The sequence below is a fragment of the Semicossyphus pulcher genome, unplaced genomic scaffold (assembly GCF_022749685.1).
Source record: "Semicossyphus pulcher isolate SPU_LCO1_2020_fin unplaced genomic scaffold, fSemPul1.0.p SCAF_13, whole genome shotgun sequence".
Taxonomy (NCBI): domain Eukaryota; kingdom Metazoa; phylum Chordata; class Actinopteri; order Labriformes; family Labridae; genus Semicossyphus; species Semicossyphus pulcher.
This window is the reverse complement of record NW_027211637.1, coordinates 29560644-29575656: the sequence shown is the minus strand read 5'-3', so window position 1 is coordinate 29575656 and position 15013 is coordinate 29560644.

The following is a 15013-nucleotide window of genomic DNA, read 5'->3' as shown; positions in this document are numbered from 1 at the left end:
TGTGATTGTGTTCCTTCTGTTGTATTGCTTTAGTTTGGTATCAAGATCAAATTCCCTGCAGCTTACGTGCCCCATCAAAGTCCTTCTCGCCCTCGGGCCACCATCGGCCCCATCCCAATCCTTATCGCCCCCCCCTCCCCTCTGAACCCGGGCCAGTGTTTGAGTGTGTATGAGGCTGATAGCATTGACTTAAGGAATCACTCCATCTCATTCAGCAGTTCCCACAGGCTCACCACAAAAGGAAAAAAAACACTTTACACACACCACAAAAGAAAAAATAGACTTCACTTGCAGACCACAAAAAAAGAAAAAAATCAACTGTATCTCCCACCCAGCTCCTCTCGCTGTGCCAAACAATCCACAGTCCCACTTGTTTTACCCCCTCCCTCTTTTCTGGTGCACATTGTAGTCTCGCCCTCTTTCTTTCTCTTGTTCTGAAACGCAGGCTTGATGTGCAGAAGATATTCGACTTGTGCCGGAAATGAATACCAGTCAGAAAAATGTGGGGAGTTTACAGAAACGTGTTGTTCGCAGGGTGAAAAGGAGAAAAATGGGAAAAATAAGATAAGTGGAAACGTACAGACTAAACAGGCACAAAGTCTGTTTGTGAAACAAAGAGCGAATACGTGACTCGCTGCTTCTGTTTGTGTGTGTGTGTGTGAAAGCAAAGTTCAATGTTCTAACATGACCTACAAGCTGAACATTTCATAACCTTACAGCTTAAGAAAGGGAAGTATACACCCATCAGCCGTAACATTATGACCACCTGTCTAATATTGTGTAGGTCCCCTTTTACCGCCAAAAAAACCCTGACCTGTCGAGGCATGGACTCCACTAGACCTCTGAAGGTGTGCGTGAGGTATCTGACACCAAGACGTGAGCAGCAGATCCCTTCAGTCCTATAAGTTGCGAGGTGGGGCCTCCATGGATCGGACTTGTTTGTCCAGCACATCCCACAGACGCCCCATTGGATCGAGATCTGGGGAATTTGGAGGCCAAGTCAACACCTTGAACGTCGTGTTCCTCAAACCATTCCTGATCCATGTCTGCAGTGTGGCAGGGCAAATTATCTTGCTGAAAGACGCCACTGCCATTAGGGAATACTGTTTCCATGAAGGGGTGTACTTGGTCTGTGGTATATGTCAAAGTAACATCCAAATGAACGGCAGGACCCAAGGTTTCCCAGCAGAACATTGCCCAAAGCATCACAATGCCTCCGCTGGCTCGCCTTCTTCCCATAGTGCATCCTGGTGACATGTCTTCCCCAGGTAAGCGACGCACACGCCCCACATGATGTCAAAGAAAACGTAACTCATCAGACTCATCTTCCATCACTGAGTGGTCCAGTTCTGATGCTCATTGTAGGCGCTTGCGGCGATGGGCAGGGGTCAGCATGGGCACCCTGACCGGCCTGCAGCTACACAGCCTCATACACAACAAACTGTGATGCTCTGTGTGTTCTGACTCCTTTCTATCAGAACTGGATTCAGCTTTTTCAGTGTTTTGAGCTACAGTAGCTCTTCTGTTGGATTGGACCACACGGACCAGCCTTCACAGCCCACGCGCATCAATGAGCCTTGGCTGCCCCTGACCCTGTCGCCGGTTCACCGGTTGGACCACTTTTGGTAGGTACTGACCACTGCAAGGCGGGAACACCCCACAAGGAGATGCTCTGACCCAGTCCTCTAGACATCACAATTTGGCCCTTGTCAAAGTACTCTTGCCCATTTTTCCTGCTTCCAACACATAAACTTTGAGGACAAAATGTTCGCTTGCTGCCCAACAAATCCCACCCACTGACAGCGGCCATGGTAACGAGATAAACAATGTTATACACCTCGCCTGTCAGTGGTCATAATGGCATCAGTGTTTATATCAAAAGTATCTTGTGCTTAGCTTCTCTATGGGAGGACTTTGGACCGGATAGATGTGCGACTTTTACAGTGGAAAGCTGACGACCAGCTCCTGTTTCTCTTTCCCCCGTAGCAGAAGTATTTTTTTGTGCCTTAATCCATCCAAACCTTAACAATTAAAATGCAAATCAGAAAACAGAGCAAATAGTTTTTGCATTGTCTCATGCACTGGTTTTGGAAGATACCGACGGATGCTTGATAACGGAAATAGTTGGAATTTCGCAGTTACTCATTTTGGAACGCAAAGACTGAATGCAAAGCAAACGAATGATCACTCCCAGCTTTTCTCGACGGCTGAATATGGAACTCCATCATGTCTTTAAAATACGCTTTTAATGATAACCATAAACTTTATAGCATTCCACTTATCATACTCAGAGTTTACTAAGTGTTTAACTGCTCTGCTCAGATTCAAAGCAGCAGTTAATTAAGTGAAAACTCCCACCCTCCAAAGAAAACTGAGATTCAGCCAGGCAGACTTTCAGTTCTTCATATGCTTCAAAGCTGCAGCTGTTCAGCACATAGGGAAATAAAACGAGACCGCACAACACAAAACACAGAGCTGATGTGGTCGCAAACAGAATGATGAAGCACAATGACAAGACATGCCAGGACATGCATCGATCAGAGGAGCTGATTCTGAGACACGAGCGTTAAAGGCTCGAATCCTGGGGCGCATGCAATCTGTAACAACATAAATAAAAGAATAATAAATGATGTTACTTCAACAGGACATATGAATCAAATATCAAAACAAGGATAATGATTAGCCTGCTGCTATAGTGTGAAAGTGTACCACTGTTCTTGTGTAAATCAGTGTGTTTCTGGGACTTTTCTGTGTAAATAAGATTATAAACCAAACTTCTGATGATGAATGAAGCTGCCGTGGTGATGACAGTTTATTCTCGGTCTCAGAGCTGCAGGGCTCAATGTTAAGTTCATCAACAGCCACTTCATGGGAAATAAGTTCGCAACACAATTCGCATTCTGCAGCTGAAATCAAAGATTACTTATAATTAAAGACTTTTAACACGCTGCTGCACATTGTTGTTCTTAATGTCGTAGCTAACAAAGGCAGTTGCGAAACTTGAACCTGGTGTTGTGTCTTAAATAGCCCTTTAAATGTGCGTGCATGCAAATCAAACTTCACCACGTTTGTAAACGAATGTTCGGACTGTTTAAACGTTAGCTGTAGCAAGCTAGTAACAAACCTACCGATCAGGTGTGCATGTAGTTCTTCAGTTTCTCTTCCTCTATTACTATTCTTCTCAGTTCTTCTCCTTATTCCTCGTGTCTCTTTAGCATAGGAGCAAGGTTATCTTTATATCATATATCATAACCACCAAATGTGGGGCGCTGTTTCAGCTCAGTGGGTAGAGCAGGCGCCCCACATACAGAGGCTACAGTCCTCAACGCCGTGGCTCCAGACTCGACTCCCGCCCTCGGCCCTTTGCTGCCATGTCATCCCCTCAACTCTCTTCTCCCCATATTTCCTGTCTCTCTTCAGCTGTCCTGTCTAATAAAAGCAAAATGACCAAAAAATAATGTTTAATAAAAACCAAATGAGAGAAAACGTACCTCAGAGCTAGGGCTGGCTATCGAGAAGTGTTTCTCAATTCGATTCGATTCCGATTCACACGGTCCCGATTCGATTCGATTCTGTTAGGGGGATTTCAGTTACGCTATCAGTGCACCTCTACCCTGGTGCATTATCAACATTTGTAATGTTTACAATAAGTATTGACCCCAGAGAAGTTGCATCATGTACTTTTTATTTAACATGACAAACCCACAGCCATCAACAATTTTATGAATGAGACAGCTAATTAACTTTTTTTTCCAGTTTTAGTCTGAACATCTGGCTCATGGTTTTGATTAAACAAACTGGGCTTCAACTTGAAGCGCGATTTGGCCAGGAGATCTCACAGTGCGAAGAACAAAACCACACAAACTAAGAGTTATGGGGAAAGGCACACTGTACAACAACATGCCGAAAATACACTCAGGGCCAAAGCTGACGCTAACAGAGAGTAACATAAACATCAGTGCAAAACTAACTCACTATTCATGGACACACACACGATAAAAAGAGTCTGTCGGCGATCACTGATGTCTCTGTAGTAGGTGCAGTAAACAAGTCCGGGCATGTCTCCCTCACTGTTTCAAGGGGGATGCGCTGAGTCGTGCTGCCTTCAGGAAACGTGAGTGATCAGATGTGTGACCGTTTTTACACATATTTTAAGATTGATCTTGGGATTTATTAGTCGATGTTGGGTCCGTCAAATGAGAATCGATTTTTTAAACCCAGCCCAAAAAGCCTGTTTGACACGGTTTCAGATGGAACATGCTACTGGATACTTTTCACCTGCACACCGGCCGGCGATCTGCTCATCAACCTGCAGTATATCAACCCCATTATTTGCCTACTCATCACCAGACTGCTGGATTAACGGTCTTTTATAAGAGCTTTTCCTTGAGCTTCTGAACTGCCTTACTGCTTCCCAGCTCACCTGTCGAGCTTCCTGCTTTCCTGATCCCAAACCTCCCCTGCCATACCCAAACCTCTGCTAACCACGCTGCTGCCTGACATTCCTCACCAACCGTCTTCCTGCTCTGGGCACATTCCCATCATCACGCCTCCCTGCTCTGCTCACCTTCAAGAAATCTTTGAAACTACAAAAGCTCAAACACGACCAGTCTGGAGTTTTGTTCTTCTGCTGAAACTTGGAAGATATTTTTAGAGGTAGGCCGACATTTTTTTATTATACTAATTTACTTCAAATCTTCTCTTGACTCTCTGAATCAAGCCGTAATGAACATGGCGCATCTTTAGTCGAGTCTTAGCAGAATCCAAATGCATATCTAGTGTGAGAATGAGAGAGGCTCTCTGCTGGCAGGTCAGTGGCACATACCAGTCTGAAGGAATGTATGTGGAGGAAGCCAGAAACATGCGGCTCACAACAATGCAGAGTGGGGTTTCAAAGAATTCCACTGCAGACTTCTCTGAGTCATAATTTTAAAGTGTCTGTGTGAAAATAGTTTCGAAACGCTGGGTGTGCAGGCTGAGCCTGTGGCCTGTGAAATATGACTGCTAGTTTGACTCTCTTCTCCAAAGGTGTTGATGCTTTTACTGCAGCCTCGACGGCATTCATCAATTACAAATTGAAGTTAACCAAGTTTGGTGTAATGATTACTGACAGTTAGCCTGTAATGTAAAGCAGCCTGTAATTTAAATGTGAAGTTTGTCGGTATACAGTCCAACAGGAGACAGAAATATTTTAGGTTTTCTTCTGAGAAACTGTTTTGTTTTAAAGGGTAAGAAAAGCTGAGAAGAAAAGGGACCTTGTTCCAACAACAACAGCAAAACAGACACTGAATTATTTATATCTTAAATATTTTGATTCACTAAGATGCAGCTAGTGTAAAATAAACATCCTACAGTGCCGAAGCCACTGAGAATCATCCGCCCGCTCTGCAGCTCCCTGCAGCTCTCTGCAGCTCTAAGCCTGTCTCTCTGTTTGGTACTTTGACTGCACATACATGGTATGGCTCAGTCCCTCCAGCTCTCAGCATCCCCCTGTAGAAATCCACAGGCAGGATTTTCTAGTAAATGAGCTCAGACAAGGATGCTGCTGCTGCTGCTGCAGGTGCTCCGTGCCTGCTAGCTGTGGAAGCAGTGAGTTTGCCATACTACTCCGATGATCAGGACTACGTGTCTGCTGCTTTAGAAGAATTCAAAAGTTTCTTGTTCGTCAGATTCAAGAAAGAAAAGATCTCTTACAGTAAAACCATTTATGTTTGGCTTGGCCGTCAAATGTGACCTTGCACGCAGGATCTTTAAGAAACTAATCAACACATGCACACTGAAATCACTGCTGACACTCAGACACATCTTTTTCCTCTGTTATAAATAAAATATTGGTTAAAATACTTTGCACAAGATGTGGTTATATGTGGTTTCCACTTGTCAGCAGTGTTGAGTCTGGACTGTGACATAATGATTTAAACTCATAAACCCGTCCTCGCACAATCCTGAGATTAAAAGGAGCCTTTAGTCTTCCGCAGCCCACTTCAAAGGAAAACTTTAAAGAGACCACATGTGATATGTTATTAAAAAAGTAATTCAAGTCAGACAGAGACTACTGTAATTTTGAATATTTGGTGTTGAATCTCTAAAGTCTGGTTGCATTCAACGTGCTCCGACTGCAGTGCTTGCTGGACTGACAGTCACTGATCGCGTCTGAGATTCTCTTCAGCCACACCTTTCCAAATGAGCTTTTTTACATCCAACAGATATTGGTATGAGCTCAACCAGCACACCCTCTGCTGCAGTGCAGTTGGTGCAAGAGTCTGTCTTAATGCATCACCATGAATGCCTCAAGGACAGTCCATCAATCCGCCCATCTGCCCTGGGTCATGATGGTAGCAGCCGCACCTCAGATGTCCCCCTCCCCGAGCAACATTTTCCAGCCCCGACTGGTAGATCTCAAGGAATTCCCAGGCCGGATGGGGTATATAATTCCTCAATCATCCTCTTGGTCTACTCCTTGGTTTCTTCCCAGTTGGTTGTGCCCAGAAAACCTGCAAAGGGAGGAACCCAGGAGGCATCCAAAATCAGACGCCTCAACCAATTTAACTGGCTGGATACAAAGGAGTAGCGTCTCTACCCCGAGCTCCCTCCAAATGTCTGAGCTCCTTAGCCTTACCTCTCAGGCTGAGCCACCTTGTAGAGGAAAATCACTTTGCTTGTGCCACAATCTCTTTCTTTCAGTCACTACCCAAAGATCATGATCATAGATGAGGGTTGGAACATATCAACGGGTAAACTGAAAAACTTGGCCGTCCGTAAGCGCTCCCTCTTACCCGTGACGATTCAGAAAAGCTTGCATTACTGCTGATGTTGCACCAATCTGTCTGTCGATCTCGCAATCCAATGTTCAACAGTTTGCATCATTCCCACTTGATGATTCATGGCATGCAATTCTTCAAACTGTGACCATAGGGAAAACGTATAAGTATGTACATATAGGTATAGGTAGCCTTCTCTACATTAATAACAAATGGACATTCATGCATGCTGTTTTTCTTCTCGTTGGTTCGCTGCTCAGCTTGGCTCTGATCCCACATATCCATTAAATGTATTGCCAGCCAGTCTAACCACTTTAAAACCCACTGGGATGCTTCACTGTGATAACTTTGGCCTCTTCACTGGTTATTAAGACGGGAAGAGTGTTAATTATTCTCACAGTTGGATTTTCCCAGACGGAGCATGGACTGAATCTTTAACCTTTAACCTGTTATTAAGCAGAGTGGCACGGTTTGACAGGGGTTGACTGAACTCGGGCTCTTGCGGCTGACGCGGTTGCTAAAGTCGTTCTACCATTCGAAAAAGTCGTCCTGATGTATAAACTAAACAACTCAGCAGAGGTTTGTAATTTAAAGCCGCTGGTGGGCCAACACTTCCTGTCTGTACATCTCTGAACTTCTAATCATATGTATGTAAATGTCTCTGAGTGTCTTCTGAGGATTGAAGAATACCAGCAGGCACCAAGACTGACACGCAAGTATGATCATATATAAAATTCAATTCAGCTTCCCAAACGTCTGCAGCATTCAGTATGTATAACACGGAAACAGACTGATTTATGGCTTTCTGATGGCAACACGTTTGGCGCCACATGCACTTCAGGAGGAATGGCATGCTATGGTATGCTCCGAGCTTTGGCAGTGAAGTGTTCAAAAATACTTCACTTCTTTTTCCCATAGAGGATCATTGGAAAGGGCTGAAACACAACCTGTGTGCTATCTTCATTCAAACCTTCGACAACCTTTCATCTTTATGAGCAGATATCTGAATACGCACACAGAGAGGAGAGTCCAATCGGTGAACGCGTCACAACTAAAACTCAATACATCTAAAGCATGAGTCGTCTGTGGTGTAAGAGAGCACATCACCTGCTCAGCTGCAGTTTGAATTAACTTGTGATGTTCCGTCGTGTGCGTTATCTTGCTGCACAGTCGCAGGGAACTCCAACCTGCAAATCAGTTTAAAACAATGTCTGATGTAAGTGACTCTGTGTCCAAACCTGTTCATTGTGCCGTGACAGTTATTGATTCAGGTACAGAGCATCAAAACACACACATACCTGCATTCTCTCCTAACGTCTGTCTCCTCCCCGCAAGCATGATAAACTACGCATGCACCTCCTGCTCATCTTTTATCTTTATAAAGGTTGTACGCGGAAATATTGGAGTGATTGTAAACTGCTCACTGCTGGATCACATAGTTATAAATGCCACTAAATTGCGTGTAGATCACACGCTGGATCATCTGTCTCTGATCCGCGCCGTCTCTCTCTCGAGTCAGATCCCCCCCTCATTGAAATATTTCACACAATAATGCAGGATATCTGGTCCTTCCGTCTCGTCCGAGTCCCTCAAAAGCTCCATGGACCGTCCAAACGAAAAGCAAAGTGCGCTCCACAAAACGGGCAAAGCATCATCCAAACGACATGAACTCTCGAAAACACACCCAAACAAACAAATTGACCTGTCACTCAATCACTTTTGGCTCACTTCCGGCACTTTCCGTGAGAAATCTGTAATTGTAAATTTGTTTCAGACTTTGTAAAAGTGTTCTGCCACTTGTAAACTTGTTTTACAAAATGTAAAAACGTTTTCCAAACTGTAAATTTGTCTCAAGCTTTTTTGTTTCAGACTTTTGTTTTGCACTTCAGGGCCACCGTAGTCTTTGTGCTCTGGGATGATCGATTGATGAAACTGTGAAGGGGTGCTGCTCTCTTTTGGACTTTGGTGCACCAGTTATGAATGTATTGTTTAATAAAAGACATGATCAAATGTTTAAACACTGAGTCACCGCTCTGCCCGTCATAAGAGATGACTTATAAGTATAATTCCAAGCATGCTGGTGGCCCACAGGTCACTTTCCCATAATGCATCTCTGCTTTATCTCCTGACCCTTGCTGCTACCTTCCTGCATGTCTAAGTCTAAGGAACAGGAGGGGACTTTCCTGAGACCTGAATTTGAAAAAGAGGCAGATAATGCTTCTCTGGAAGAGCAGAAAAGATGAGTGGAGACTTAAGGAGGCGATTTAAGGAGAAAATAAAATAGTCTTTTGAGGAGCCAGTGTTGTGAGAATACTAGCGTGAGAGTCAGCTAAAGAGAGACAGAAAATGACAGGGGTGAGGAGAGAAAGCGAGGACAACGGGACTTAGAGATGAGAGACAAAAACAAGTGTTCGACTGGAGAACAGAGGCGTTTTGTTGAGTGGGAAAGGTCGTATATTGTCCTGCGGTGCTGCAGTGCATTAATTACAGGATAAGAAATGATAAGCTCTGCTGCGGCGCTATGAATAGACACGCAGAGAGACAGACAGATAGCTGACAGTGCAACCGGATGCAGACTGTCTCTGGGTTCCTCTCAGCTTAAGGTTGAGTTAGAAGGCAAGCTTACATTTTGCTTTTGAGGCATTTAGACTGACCATGTTGTTCAGAGACCGTGAGCAGGAAAAATCAAGTTTAGTATTAAAGAATGATTCGACACAGGTCTAAATGTTCCCTTGCAAAGTTCTTATGACATTTCCTACGTTATGAATGGAGGACAATCTTCCAGTTGTAGTTTCCAAATAAAGGCAACAGGTTAGTGGTCGTGGATATACAACGACAGGTTTCAAAATAAAGCTTGCTCACATTTTATGAGTTTTAGACGTGCAACAATTAACAAATGGTTAATGGTCTGTCTCCAAGCGACATCACAGAGTTGTTGACACCATATGAGGCAGCCCGCAGCCTTAGATCCTCAGGTGGGGGCCTTCTGGTCGCTCCGAAGTCGAGGCTTAAAACCAAAGGTGATCGGGCCTTTGCCATCAGGGCTTTGGAACGACCTGCCTGAGGAGGTACGGCTCGCAAAATCAGTGTCATCCTTCAAATCTCTTCTTAAAACTCACTTTTGCTTTTATGTGATGTCGTCTTCTTTTTGGTTCTTATCTTTATCTTTATCTTTTTTAAATGTTATTTCACCTTATTCTTACTTTTCCATCTTTTATTGCTTTAATCTCTCTCGTTGCTTTACCAATTTTATTTCTTTTATTGGTTGTATCACTTTTACAGCTTTAATTTCCTTTCTTTTATCTCTTTTAGTTATTTTATTTTATTTACTCTTTGCACTTCTTCCTGCTTCGTCCCCTTGGTCTTGCTTGTGTAGGTTCTCCTGTTGCCTTGCTTGGCTGTCAAAGCACTTTGTAAACTTGGTGCTATATAAATAAAGTTATTATTATTATTAACGCTGTAAAGAAAGAGCAGTTTGGGAAGGTTAAGGCACACACACTTCTTTAGGATAAGGCCGTGGTTTAGGTTCATCATATGTTGCATAAACATGTTAATTAACTTCAAGAGAAATCACCTTCTAAAAGGATTCAGATTCTTTGGTTCGTCAATGAGGAAAGTTCAAACCATTTGCTATAAAAGTGTCTCTGACTGAAGAGACTTAACTTTTATATTTCTCTCACTGCAGCGTTTTCACCTTCAGGACGGCTCAAACACACTTTTTTTCTGACTAGTATTTAGCAACACCTTGTCGCACTCTATATGGAATCATCTGCATGTGGTAAATTACTAAAATCTTCCAGTTATTTGTAACTTGTCTGTATATTAAAGAGTAACATCCACCCTGTATATCACCTGTGCACATCCAGCAAGTTAATTAGAAATGTTTAAAGTTTGAAAAGTTTAAAAGCCACCAAAAACAACGAGTAAATGAACCCAGTAAGAGTAAAACCGTCCCCGATCGTACTCAGTGTTTGTAGCCTCGCAGACTCTTAGCAACAGAGTTTAATACAAGTGGTGAATTTTTCACACTGTCTCTGTGTCTCCAACATGGGAAAGATAAATGAGGTTGTTTAAAAGCCTTTATTGTCTCAGTTTGGAACTTTTACCCATATTTATGAAATTATTCACTTATGGTTTGGAGTGACTTTCAAACACTCCCGGAACCTGAGGCCGTTAAAAGGTTTCTCCATTTGAAGGGGAATTTAGGGCAAAATGCTTCTTGTCAATCACGCCCATGTTTTTCTGGATCATAAAACAACACACAAACACGTAAATGACCGTGCAGACAGCTAACACCAGCAGATTTCAGAAACAAAACAGATTTATTTCCTCACAGAGCAGCATCTTTTGAATAGTACAGTGGGTTCTGATTGAGTTTCATGGGGTCGTGAAACTCCTCTTGGAGCCTCCCGGGCCTGCCAAAGACTCGAGGTGAAAACACATTAATTACTACAAGGACTACAATAATCCAGCGTCAGCAGAACAAGACGCTGAAACTGGAAAAGTCAGAAATAACCTTTATATAATTTAATGTAGCTTTGGGGATATTGTTGGTCCTCCGCTGTCACCAACACGCCCAAAGGGTGCCTCTGTTCTTCTTCCAGCTTCTTCAAATTATACAGCAGGTCACACCTAATTCTGTGTTTCAATGTTTAATTTAATTCAGCATCTCTTTTGTCGGCTTCCACACGGGGCGTAAAGAAGTACTTTAATTTAACCGTTTCAGCCATGTTGTGTTCCAGGGCTGGCATTGTTGTTGTTGCTCCGTCAGTTGGTCGATTCATTGGGAACATACCTCAACAATAGCTGGATGGATTGGTGCTGAGCAGACTTTAGGGTGGCCAAAGATTAGTCATACTGATGGTGATCCTCTCACTTTTTTGACCGTGCTACCAGAAGGTTGACATCAATGGGTTGAAGAGAACTATCGAAACAGCTCGTGGATGGATGCCGCGACATGTCGATCTGTGTGAGAGCTGTGTCCGCATCCTCGGCACAAAGTCAAACACCTTTCCAGTGGGTGTTGGCCTCCACAAGGGCTGCATCTTGCCGGGTGGAGGAGAGTGTCCGGTTTGGGGACCTCGGAATTGCAGCTCTGCTTTTGGCAGAGTTTTTGTTGGCTTCATCTAGCTGTGACCTTGAATGCGAAGCAGATGAGAGGAGAGTCAGCGCCTCGAAGTCTGGCATGGTACTGGACTGTCCTGGTAAAGGAGGAGGTGACCCGAAAGGTGAAGCTCTCATTTTACCAGTCGATCTACGTTCCAACCCTCACCTGTGGTCATGAGCTTTAGGTAGTGACCGAAAGGATGAGGTCACGGATACAAGTAGCCGAAATGAGTTTCCTCTGCAGGGTGTCTGGACTCAGCCTTAGAGAGAGGGTGAGGAGCTCAGACATCCGGAGGGAGCTCCGAGCAGAGCCGCTAGTCCTTCGTATCGAAAGGAGCAAGTTGAGTTGGTTCGGGCATCTGATTAGGATGCCTCCTGTGCGCCTCCCTGTGGAGGTTTTCCAGGCACGTCCAACTGGGAGAACCCGGGGCAGAGCTAGAGCTTCCTTGAGGGATTAGATATCCCACCTGGCCTGGGAACGCCTTGGGATCTCTCAGGAGGAGCTGGAAAACGTCGCTAGAGAGAGAGACGTCTGGGTCAACTTGCTTAGCCTGCTGCCTCCGCGACACAACCCCGGATAAGTGGAGGAAAATGGATGGATGAACGAACACTTTAGTTTGTTACCAATTACCTGCAAATCAAATGCTGAGCCCATCTGCCCCAGGTGTGCATTGTGTTTTGTGCTAATTAGCAAATGCTAGCCTGACAACATGCAATGCTAAGATTGTGACCATGATGCTCATGCTCCTAGCTTTAGCTCATTTTGTTGTTTATTTGTTTTAAATGGTTACATTTAGCTTTAAGCTCTTAGCTTAGCATCTAGAGTGCTGTTTAATACTTTAAAGAATTAATTTAGAACTTCAAACAAACATGTACGTAATATTTTTCTGGTTACACAATCAGTATCAGTCTGACAGACTCCAAAACAGTGTTGTTGATGATGTTTTTTGGCTGTTTTTCTTCATCTGGACCTCATTTTTGTTTCTTGTTCTTTGGACTTACACTTGTTTTGCAGCGTCATGCTCTGGAGCCATCAATCTTTCTCTGTTTGTTCGGCTGTAAACATTTATTTGCCGGAGAAAACAGTAAACCGCTACTGCCTACTCTCTCATGTGAATCAACCATACCTGCTGGGTGATGGACGCCAACATACTGTAGATTTTTCCCAGGAATGCTAACTCCCAGTTCCCAGTTTGTAAAAAAGTATACTGCAAATGTAAGATGTTCCATGAGTGGGCCTTGATGGATGATTAGTTTAGCTGAAAATGATTAAATGAAATGAAAGCTTCCTTTTTTTTTCCTGCTACTGGCTCATTTAGCCCCATTATAAGGTCAAAGGTCACATAAATGATGTGTTTGCATTTATCTCTTGTTTCTTTTGTCTAGTTTGTGCATTATGCAACTGTTTGTGTGTGTGTGCGTGTGTGTTTGTCAGTGGGTGATAGAGGTGGGGGATTCCCGCAGCGACCCGTGTTAACGGTGTGTGTGCGTGCGTGTGTGTGTGTGTGTCTCCCATCCATCATCACACACACTTCCCTTCTTCAGCGCGTTCGAAAATAGAACGGTGTGTGAACATGACCTCTCCCACACATAAACACACACATACACACACTAGTAAACACACCCATTACGATGCCATTGTGTCTTGGTTTCTTGTCCAGAGTGTGGGTGCGTGTTTGTTTGTGTTTGTGTGTGGGTGTGTGTGCGTGTGTGTGGGTGTGTATGTGTGTGTGTATTATCAGGAGTTGTGAGGAAAAATGTCCCTCTCGCCATGTCCTCCCTCCATCTTTCGCTCTCCGTCGCTCTTTTCTTTCTCGCCACAAAGTCTGGAGTCGCTGCCAAATTTCCTTTGTGGCAAAGGTGTGGTGCCACGACACTGTCTCAGACACACACACACACACACACATTCTTCCATGTGTAGTTATAGAAGCATGGTGTCCTGACATAAGCCCATAAAAGCGGAGGTGGGGGTAGAGAGGAAGGAGAAAGTGGTGCTTCCTCTGCTGAGTCTATTATGTCCTCATTATATTATTATATTATATACACCGATATAAGGAAGCTGCTGCCTCTGCGTGGCATTAGCGATGGAGATGTCGGTCAGCATTTGGAGGGAAATATCCTCATAACTACTGGATGGATTACTTCTACGCAGAGATTCACGGTGCCCAGTGAAGTCAGCGGATGTCTGACTCTGTAAGTCTCAATTGTCACTTGCGTTCCTGGTGAGATAGCTTAGCTCAATGCTAACTGTTAGCATGTTAAAATACATTTCTCATATGTTCATTTGTTTCTACTTTCTTTTGAGGGATTTTAGAAGCTACCTCTTTACAAACCACACTTTTTCTCTCCACACTGGAGAGATTGCAACAGCGCCGTTTCCCAGACAAAATGATACATCTGTTTTTTCTTTGCACCGAGAAATAGTTCCACCATGCAAGTCGCTCCGAAACCACAAATGTCACAAGAATTATTTCAATGTTTTCATCTGACTCATCGAAAGAACAGAAAAAAACATTTTTTCCCAAAATGTTTAACGACTCCTCTAAATTTAAACACCTGTACCTGCAAAGATCGGATTCGAATGAGAGTTTAACTTGCATGTTTTGCTGGTTTTACTCCCTTTGTAATTAATTTGCCATTTAAAAACACAACTTTATATACATTTGCAATTTAGTGTTGCAATCATCTGTTTTTTTAGAAGAAGGGCACTCATGCAAAAGGAGGATAAACGCTGTTTAAATAAGGGTTGAAAAAGTAGTTCAAACATTCTACAAATTAATTAAAATGTACAGAAATTAAGGACAAATTCAAATTCTCACACCAACTTACGATACTTTCGTGCTACTTTATGATGTTCACAATGAAATAAAATAACATGCTGAGGTATGAGGGTCGTATCACTCAAAAAACAGAAGCGAAAGGTTAGAGGTCAAACTTAAAGTTGATTTTAAGCTCAACTTAAATGTGTACTAATTCTAGTTTAACAAGTATACACAGATCAATACATATACACATTATAAACGATGACATGTATGCATAAATATACAGCACACACACACACACACACACACACACACACACACACACACACACACACACAGGGAGCCTGGGACAGCAGTGGTAAGTGGGAGTAGTTCCTGGTAGGT